Genomic DNA, 10,628 nt, shown 5'->3' with positions numbered 1-10,628 from the left:
GGGAACCTTGAATGCCATACCAGACAGGACTGATGTCTATATTATTGATGCAATGTTCTTCTTCCGTACGCTTGACATGGCATCCACCTATGGGGGATGGCAATGTCCCTTTTGAAATAAGCTTGTAGCACTGGTGAAATTGTACACATAGTCTGTGACACATATACTAATGGGTCAAGTATCAAGGAAATTGAACATGACTTATGTAGTAGGACACCCACTACCTACATAAATCACTGGCTCGTCATGGAAAAGACCATCAGATTTCAACACGTCTTGGAGCACATCACAATGCAAAACAGTTTTTGGCCTTCTTGAAGGATGAATGGTCATCAGATAGATATGCATCGACTCTTAAGGGACATCAGGTCTACTTTGCAGTGGAACATGAATGCAACCTTTACACTTCAGTAAGTGGAACTGTCAACAGGATCCTGGTTCATGAGCTTCAGTGCAGGCATGAAGAAGTCGATACACGGTTACTGTACTAAGCAAACTTTGTTGCTGTTAACCAAGATGTGGCTCCAGTGATTGTCATTCGCAGTAACGACACTGACGTCTTCATCCTCATTCTCTACCATGCTAGGTTTCTTAATGCACAGATTTGGATGGATGCTGGCTTGAGTTCTAGAAATTCCAGGTGTTTCATATATATGTCACAACTTGCAACCAAATTAACTGGACCTATATGCGATGCTCTACCAAGCTTCCATGCTCTGATAGGCTGTGATTACACAGCCTCTTTTATGAGAAAAGAAAAGTGGAAGCCATTTGAAATAATGAGAAACAACCCTAGGTTCACATCAGCAATTGGTCACCTTGGAGACTCAGATGTCATCGATCCAGATGTTGCTGGTGTAGATGAAGAGTACTTGTGCATTGTCTATGGAGTTTGGAACCTGACAAGTGTTGATGAAGCCAGGCTTGAACTTTTCCGCAAGTTGTATGCCCTAAAGAAGGAAACTGATCCGTTGGATAAAATTAAAACTACAGACCCCTGTTGTCTTCCTCCTTGCCAAAGAGTGTTGCAACAGAAGTTGCTAAGAACTAACTTTGCTGCACACGTATTAGGGATTGCAAGGAAGCCGATCCAGTCTCATTTGGTCCTGAAGGACATGGCTGGAAAGTCCAAAATGGTAGATTGATGATTGTCTGGTTCACTGGCTCAACTGTTGAAGAATCTGATGTACAGGAAGATGAAGATGATGATGATGATGATAATGAAAGTGATACTAAGAGCAGCCATTCCTCGGATGAAGAAAAGAAAATAGATTTTTAGAGAAGTCCATATTAGTAATATAGCTGGAATAGATCCTACGTTCTTCAAAAAACTTTATTTGTATCTCTTTTTTATATTTTATGCATATTTAGTAAACCTTTAGAAAATTTTGATGTCTTATTTAGCCAAAATACAACTAAAACCCAAATCTGGCATTTCAAATGGCTGATCTTGACCTTTTGACCCCTAGTGATCTCTAATAATAAATTAACTAATTTAGTTTGGTATTAAATAAATCTACTCATCACTAGCATCACTTTGGTATATAGTTCTTTATTCTAGGCCCAGTGAGAGAGGAGCTGCAGCCAATTTACTTTCCCCTACCCCCATATTTTACCGAAAAATGAAAAGTCCGTTTTCGGACAAAAGGGGTTAATAAAATCCACACCCACCCTTGCCCAACTTAAAGATACCCATTTTTGGATGTCCCATGGTAGACCCTTTCCAAAAATACCCACTAGAATTATGGTCATCTCCGGTAAATAAATGGCTGCTAGCTCTCGCTCTAATATAAATGGAAACTGACAATATTCAGCCATGTTTCTCTTGTTTTTTATGACACAGACAATTTTGCATGACTTACACAACGTTGCAAGTTAGTGCACAGTTGTGTGTTATCTTTCTGTCATGGATCATTCCGTACCCGGATGAAATAGCTACTCTTATTATTACATTAAACTTATAGGACCTTCCACATCTCAATCAAAAGGTAAGACATTATTTGTACAAAATAATGAAATAATGACACACGGGGTTGGCGACCGCAGCTCAACGCGTATCAATTGCCAGAACATGGGAGCAGTGATGAAATGTTAATTTTGCAAGGGTAGCGAGCCCCAGTGGAGCAAAACCATCAGAAGTTTTAAAAATTATCCCAGAAATAATGACGTACGGGGTTGGCGAGTGCAGCTCAACATGTACCTCTTGCAAGAACATTTGCGAGCAAACCGAGCCATGGCGGAGCAAAAACCATTAGTAGGAAATTTAGTGAATCATGGATAATTATGATACTTTAATTTGCAGCCACTTACATGAATCATGTAATTTTACAACAGTAAATTTATAGAAAAACACGGGACATCATTGCTAAGAGAAAACTTTTTTACTACAGTAAATGATGTGCTTTCAATAAATTTGACCTTTATTTCCATTGAAACAATGGAATTTTGGGTGTGCAAAAACAAGCAAAACATGATTATATAACACTTTTGAGATTTGAAAAAGGGTATAAAACCTAATAAACCCAACCAACCTAACCTAGTAGTTCCAAGGTCATAATCCATTGCCGGAGGCATCACAAAATGTGATTATTTAACACTTTTGATATGTAAAAGGGTACAGAACCTAACAAACCCACCTAACCTAACCTAGTAGTTCCCTGGTCACAGCCCTTAGCTGTGGGGAGGGAGGCAAGCCCCGGACCCCCATTCCCAGGTCACAAACTAAAAGTAATTCACAAATAAATCCTTTCCTTATGATTGATGCCTACGTCTCTTTTTTTTGTCATTTCAGTGGGAAATGTGCTGGTCTTCCCTATAAGCTAAGTCAAAATCGCACTTGGGATACTTCAACCTTTGAGGGATAACACAATGAGCTTTTAACAAATTATTCACTACACAAAAAGTACTGTGAAACTTGGCTGTAACATCTAAATAGACAAAAGAGCAGCCATTACACTTTGTTACTTTGAGCTCCTTAAGGCTCATCCAACACGTAACATTGCTACATAGGAACTGAACCGTTGTCGGAGAAAACGGGGTGTGTCACACAACTGCATACATCACACTCCAGCGTACATACATGTCCAAATATGGTAAACTTTGTCATAGGGTTTTGGCATGGTAGGAGAATGACGTATGCACGCAGGAAGTACAAACTCGTCATAGAGCAACAAGGAGGCTGGCTTGTGCGCAGAAGTAAAAACTTGCGCAAAGAAACCACACACAAATGCACAAACAGGAGTTGAAACACCCAACTTGCAAAATGTAAACAAAAGAGTGAAATAAAAATTTCATGGGAAGAGGATCCTCATATTTTGTCCCAGAAAATAATGTCTAGAGAAGAAAAGGTTAGTTTTACCAATATTTATCGATTCACCAGTAAATTTCCCCTCTCAAAACCCCTGGTTCCCACTGGGTGGCCCCCATTACCGTAGGATGGCGTATAGGGCCTATCAAGGGTGAATCTTATTAACTATTTATTTGCGATGGAAATAAAGGTCATTTTCAAAGAAAACGCGAGTGTTTCAATATATAACCCATTTTTTTATCAGTAAAGTTTGTCCTGTGTTTTTCTATAATAATAACTTTCCAACTGGTTATCTTGTGTTTATCTTGTAATTCTGACCATTATTATTGCTATATTGTTACGATTTCAGAACTTCAAAATATGAACCCAACATAGAAGGAGAAAATACAAAATAAGCATTAATTATGGATGATGGGATTTAAACAATCGAAGAGAATGCAGACTGAGACTAGCCATTGCAAATATTAATACTAATGTCACTTCCATCACCAAGCCGAAAAACTGTTGAGGTTATCCTAAATTAGGAATATTTTGTCACTTATGTAACTGGTGACAGGGACAGTATGCAAGCCAACAGCTAAGGGTATCCTGGTTGGGTTAGGTTAATTAGTTACAGAACTTATCAATTTTCAAATGTCATTCCATTCCCATCCTACACTTCCCATTGATATAAAACTCCCTGATATGTTTACGAAAATGTATAAAGCTACATAGAGCTTCCATTCAAACATAGCATGAGTTAGCCTTTGGATAAGGCGATTAAACGGATTTTGAGCTAAACGAAAAATCTATTTTTGGGTGAGATAGCCATGACGTCCTGATGGAAGGTTCCGTCAGTAGCTTCCTAAGGGTATATTTGACTACAGTAGATATTTCCAGAGAATTAAACTATAGGTTTTACAGAATTCTAAATTCTGGCGCGAGTACCCATAAGGTTTCCCTTTAGGATATCGTATAATAACGGGACGTATGCTTGACACGCCACATAGCTATCTGCACCCCACATAGCGTTTACGCTTCGAGGGGGAGTGTGGCAAGTATGGGAGGAGCCGTTACTAAACTCTCCTCCTCCGTTACTGTTACGGTACTCGGCGATGTCAACATCCGGCCGCCATAGCTGGCCGCCATCTTGATTGACGTCACCGATGCGCGCCATTTCCTCATTCCTTCCGGCGTTTCTGTCAGCCTCCATGATACAATAAGAAAGGGAGGGGCCTGACAGGCCAGAATAGAGAATTAGGGCGGGTCCATCAGGACGTCATGACTATCTCACCCAAAAATAGATTTTTCGCTTCGCTCAAAATACGTTTTTTGGGCTCAAGCCATGACGTCCTGATGGAAGTGTACCAGAGAATTAGTGTATCGTGCATTTTTCCCATTTTAGTAGTGCCTTCGACTCCTAAACAATATTCCTTTGGTCTGATGACCTTAGAGACCGTGACATCTCCGTTACATGTCACTACCAATGGCATATACTATGACATGGCTTCCTGGGCAGGAAAGTCCTATTTGGACGAAAGGAACATCTTAAAGTAACCTGATGAAGAAGACTCACCTGTAGACGAAGATCTTGCCGGTCTCGCAGACAGATCAGGAAAGTTAAGTAATTGTGTTGGAACAAATATTTCACTTTTCTTTAGGTGAGTATACATCAGATAGGAGCAATATTATAACATGGATTATAATAATGATCAAAATTAGGGGTAATAAAACTCTCTAACAGTAATTTATTTCATATAGTAGGGCGAAATAAGACGCATATGGTGGCGAAATAAGACGCACATAGTAGCGAAATTTCTATTTTATTCAATAAAATATTTGAGTTAATATGAAATAAGGTAAATAAATTTCAATGAAATTTAGTTAACAAACATAGACTAAAGACTACATAAGACATGAGTGTGGAATTTGAAAAGGAAGAACTTGCCATTACACACATAAGTTCCAAGGGAACTATAAGGTCTTTGAAAGTCTTAAATACACTTCATGTCCAAATAAACATGTGGCACACGTGTTCAAGTCTATGTTACTTTACCATGTAGAAGAACAGTCCGTCGTGTCACTAGGTGGCACTTAGAATCACTATGTTTCGCACTAGGGTCAACACAGGCACCCGTTGAGTTAGAGTCCCGAAATAACTCACTGTTCTGCGCAGCACTAGGCAGCAGGCTTTAACACACTACCTGCTCCCACCACGTATCGCTTCAGTTCGTGCACCTGCTTCGCATAGTGTTTGAAAAAAACTCTTGAGGATTTCCAGCCTGTGAAGGATCGAAGGCTTTCGAAATCCATTGCTTGAAAGAAATTTTGGGAAGAGGCAACTTTCCTGGGATCATGACCTGCGAGTGTACTGTCAGGATCCGCTCTGCGAATAACGTAAGTGATCTTCGCCCTTAGTTGTTTGAGTGACAAATCAGATCCCGATGTTTCTCCTTTAAAGAGCTGTCCTCCACCAAAGTCTGAAGTTCTTCGAAGATAGACCTTTAGACTCTTCACTGGGCATAGAGAGACATCTTCCTTCAGAGGGCAGATTTTCCAGGGACCCCACCTCTTAGTGGGGAGTTCGTTCTTAGCGAGAAATATCGGGTCAGGGAAGAGGGTAAGTTACCCTGTTTCGGCGAACTGTATCTGGCCCTCTTCTCTAGATAAAGCCACTATTTCACTGACTCGGGCTCCCGAGGCGAGAGCAAAAAGGAGAATCACTTTTTGAGTCAAGTCTTTCAGAGGGCAAGACTCATTGTCCAGACTAGAGGCAAAATGGAGCACCTTATCAAGGGACCAGGACATGGGTCTCGGTGGAGGTGCAGGACGGAGTCTAGCACATGCCTTTGGAAGCTTGTTAAAGATGTCGTTGGACAGGTCTATCTGGAAGGCGTAAAGTAATGGTCTTGTCAAGGCCGATTTGCAAGTGGAAATCGTGTTGGCTGCTAAGCCTTGTCCATGAAGGTGAATGAAGAAGGACAGACAAAAATCTATAGAGATTTCTGTAGGATTTTTAGCCTTGACGAAGGACACCCACTTCTTCCAGGATGACTCATATTGCCTTCTGGTAGACTTAGTTTTTTATTCCTCTAGGAAGTCTAAACATTTCTTCGAAATCCCAAACCTCTTCTTCACGGCTAGGGAGACAAAATCATGAGATGAAGGTCTCGGGTTTTCCTTGATGAAGCGAAGACAGTCGACTTCTGAACCTGCTGGGAGAGAACTAGGTCCGGCAGAGGGATCAGCTTGGGCTGTAGCTCCAAGACTAGAGGGAACCAGTTGCTCCAGGGCCACTTGGGTTCCACTAGGGCTGCTGTTCCCTTGAAGGTTCTCAGCTTGGTGAGGACTTTCAGCAGAAGGTTGGGTGGAGGGAACAGGTAAATCTTGGACCATCTGTTCCAGTCCAGGGACATGGCGTCCACCGCTTCCGCTCTGGGGTCCTCGTATGGGGCCACGAAAAGAGGAAGATGCTCGTTGTCGCTCGTCGCGAAGAGGTCGATCTGCAGTTCCGGGACTTGACGGGAGATGAAGAAGAATGATCTTGCGTCTAGGGACCATTCCTACTCTATTAAACTTATCCTCGATAGAGCTTCCACCGTCACATTGCGGAATCCTTGTAGGTGAACTGCTGAGAGCTGCCATCTCTTCTTGTCCGCTAGACGGAAGATGGGCAATAGCACTTGGTTGAGTTGGGGCAATCTTGAGCCCTGACGGTTGAGACATCTGACCACAACGGCGCTGTCCAGAGACAGAGTTAGACGGATGTGGATCGAAGGACGTGGAGACAGTTTCTTCAGAGTAAGAAGAACCGCCATGGCCTCCAAGATGTTGATGTGAAACGTCTTGAATAGGGGAGACCATGTTCCTTGAACTTGTCGCTGATGGGAGTGACCCCCCCATCCTTCCAGCGAAGCATCCGTGTGGATGGTGACCGATGGAGGTGGTGGTTGAAGAAGAACTGATCTTTTCAGGTTCTTTGCCTCCGACCATAGCTTTAGGAGTGAGCGAAGTCTGGTTGGTAGAGGTCTCTTGAGATCTCTTCGGGCGATGGATGCATTTCTTCTCCAGACTCCCGATGCATCTGTTAGCTGTAACCCGTAGCACTGGGTCTGTCACTGAGGCGAACTGGAGGGAGCCGAGCACTTGTTCCTGTTGTCGCCTTGAACTCCGTTTGGATTTTAGGAGTCTCTTGACAGATCGGGCTATTTCCTTCCTTTTCTTCAGAGGGATGGAAAGACGGTGTGACTGAAGGTTCCAATGGATTCCCAGCCATTGAAACTTCTGCGCTGGAGACAGTCGAGACTTTTTGGTGTTGATTTTGAATCCCAGATGTTCCAGGAACTGGGTCACCTTTCTGCAAGCACGCGAGCATTCTTCTGAGGATGCAGCCCAAACCAGCCAATCGTCTAGGTAAGCCATCACCTGGACGCCTTGAAGGCGTAGCTCTTGGACGACCGTGTCTGCGAGCTTCGTGAAGATTCTTGAGGCTATGTTGAGTCCGAAGGGCATGGCCCTGAAAGCGTACCGCCTTCTTTGAAGCTTGAATACTAGGTAGGAGGAAGCCTGGTGATTCATTGGAATGTGCCAGTAGGCATCCGCCAGGTCTATTGAGACTGTAAGCCTTGTGAGGTAGTAGGGCTCTTATATGTTGAAGAGTCAGCATCTTGAATTTGTTGTTCGCTATGAACTTGTTGAGAGGGGACAAGTCCAGAATGACTCTGAGTTTGTCAGAGTCCTTCTTGGGTGAGTTTGTCGGAGTCCTTCTTGGGAACACAGAAGTCTTCCCTGGAACCTGGAAGACTTTACCCTATTGATCACCTTCTTGTTCAAGAGTTCTAGGACGTATTCTTCCAGGACGGGGATGGAGTGTCGGAAGAATTGGTGGAAGGTTGGAGGTGGTGTTACCCAGCTCCACTCTAGTCCCTTCTTGATGATGCTGTGGGCCCAAGGATCGAAGGTCCAACGATCCTGGAAATGGCGGAGTTTTCCTCCCACTGGAAGCATTTCATTGCTTCTGGTTTCCCAAGGATTTACCACCTCGGCCGCCTGCTCCCCTCCCTCCTCTCCCTCTAGATGGACGTCGAGAGGAGTCTTTGCCGGAACCTCTACCTTTGGGGCGAAAGGTAGTAGATTGCCTTTAATAGGCTGGTGTAAAGACTGGTGACTGAGCCACCCCCGGCTGAGGGCCCAACTGAAAGGTCTGTTGTAGCTGAGCCACCAACTATGGAGTAGCGGGTGCCGGAAACTGGCGCTTAGCCTGACGCTATTGGGGTCGGGGCTTGTTGGACTTCTTCTTAGGTTGGGGGCCTTCATCCTGAGATTTCCTCTTTCGGGACATGCCCCACTTGTTGAGAAGGTTCCGGTTCTCAGTGGCTGCTCTGTCAACGATCTCTTTCACGAGGTCGTTAGGAAAGAGATATTTGCCCAAATGTTGGAGGAAACCAGTTTCCGGGGTTCATGTTTGACGGTGGCATCCGCAAACACGAATTCTCTACAGGCTCTCCGGGCCTTGATGAAGCTATACAGGTCCTTCGTCAAGGTGGCAAGGTGGGTCTTTGCAAGAACCATGTAGAAGCCTGGGACCAGAATGTCCCCGGCCATTGTCTCAAGCTGTACCTGAAGAGACAGAGAGGCAGCCAGCCTCTCTTTTGTGTCCTGCTCCCGACGCAGAAGGTATTCGGTGAGCTTGGGGAGGTTTTCATTAAACTGACGTCCCACAACATCAGCTTCCAACTTTCTTAACGCGAAAGTTAACTGGATATCTTTCCAGCTTTTGTCGTCGGGAGGAAGGGCGAGGGAGAGAGAGACCTACATTCCTCCAATGTAGGGCAGGGTTTTCCTTCCTCCACCGCCTTCAACACTGCCAGCAGGGCCTATTCGGAGAAAGGAAAGACCATGGTGGTAGGAGCAAGAAAGGACGGATGCTTCTTGCTTAGGGCCGGCACCTTGGAGTTGGTGTAGCCCCTGTTCTTGAGGCAGTCGGCTAGAAGAGCTTGGGCCTTAGCATGGTCAAATACTATGACCTCCTTATGCTCGGTCTCCTCCTTGGGCTTGGTCTCCTCCTTGGAGACTGGTTTGGATTTGAGACGGACGTAATAGTCCGGGTAGGTTTCAAAGCTAGGCCAGAACTCCACCTCTTCAAGGGGGACTGCACCTAGCTTAGGGTTGATGACAATTCGTCCGCTTGTAATGGGCATGTGTTCTGCATGCCACCAAGGGTTTGTCACTGAGCAGGAGGGAAGATCCTTGACGCTGATCTTCTTCGGCATCTGTTTCGACATATGCATAATCTCCCTCTTAAGATCAGCATGCCCCTGGCAGAACTTCTCATCCACGAGTGCCACTAGAGCTTGGAGGGTATCCTGGGTGCCCACCACTGCAGGTACTGGAGTGGCGGAGGTAGAGGGGACTGGTTCCGAAATGGCAACGGAAGAAACAGAAGGGGTGGGGGCGACCTCGCCCTCGGAGTCAGGAGTCTCCACTTGGTCTTCCTCTTCTTGACCCTCAGCCATCAGGGTGCTTTCGGTATTATCTGACACATCCGACATCTCCACTTCGTCCGCCAGTTGGACGCAGGGGATCTCAGGCTTGGGAATGACGGCATCCGCAGATGCCTTAGGAAAGAATAAGGCTCTCATCCTTTCGTTTGGGAGATAAGGCCCCGTTGCATTCTTTTGGAAACCACGCACCCACTTGCATAATTTCTCTCGGGCGATGTCCCTGGCCTCCGCTGACGGAGGGTTGTCGAACGCCTCATCGAGCAGGTTCTTGCATACAGTGCAGACCTGTGGGTCCCAATAACAAAGGTTCCCTTTGGAGATCGAACAGCCGGCGTGGGTTCGGCATGCCAGGTGGCCGTAGAAATCAGGGCGACGAACGCTACAGAAGGCGTTCTCACACCACATGTACTCCTCATGTAAAAGAAAGAGGCAAATGAGTCTTTGGAAGTCAATAACAGTATGACTTACAGTAATTTTAGATTAGTATTAAAGTTATCAAACTTATAATATAAGATTCCTTTTAATGTATAAGCTTAGGATAGATAAGCTAGAAAAGAGGCAGGAAAGACACATACTTGTGCAACCCGCCCAGCCAATTGGCGTGACCCCACACCATAACTAATTCTAGGAGCTCTTCATGAGCCCTAGGAGGAGGAAGAAACATCCACATTGGATGAGCCAAGCTTAGGCTTCCTCCGAGGAATTAGATACAGTGAGAGGGGGAGCTGAATTCATTCAGTATAGAAGAAAAAGGAGGGATAGATCTAATCCCCCTTATTCAGGTTAGGTCCCGGCAAGAGACTGCGCATGGATGCACAGAATATGCAAAAGGTAAGGAG

At 44.7% G+C, this 10,628-nt stretch overlaps 1 long non-coding RNA gene across 1 annotated transcript in view; it reads right to left on the bottom strand.

Moving 5' to 3' along the window:
* The window catches only part of LOC137616128 (uncharacterized), a 209,358-nt gene that overhangs the window by 159,395 nt on the left and 39,335 nt on the right, over positions 1-10,628 (bottom strand). The window lies entirely within an intron of this gene.

The sequence above is a fragment of the Palaemon carinicauda genome, chromosome 22 (genome assembly GCF_036898095.1).
Source record: "Palaemon carinicauda isolate YSFRI2023 chromosome 22, ASM3689809v2, whole genome shotgun sequence".
In the NCBI taxonomy this organism is placed as follows: Eukaryota; Metazoa; Arthropoda; class Malacostraca; order Decapoda; family Palaemonidae; genus Palaemon; species Palaemon carinicauda.
This window is presented reverse-complemented; position numbering and strand designations above follow the sequence as displayed.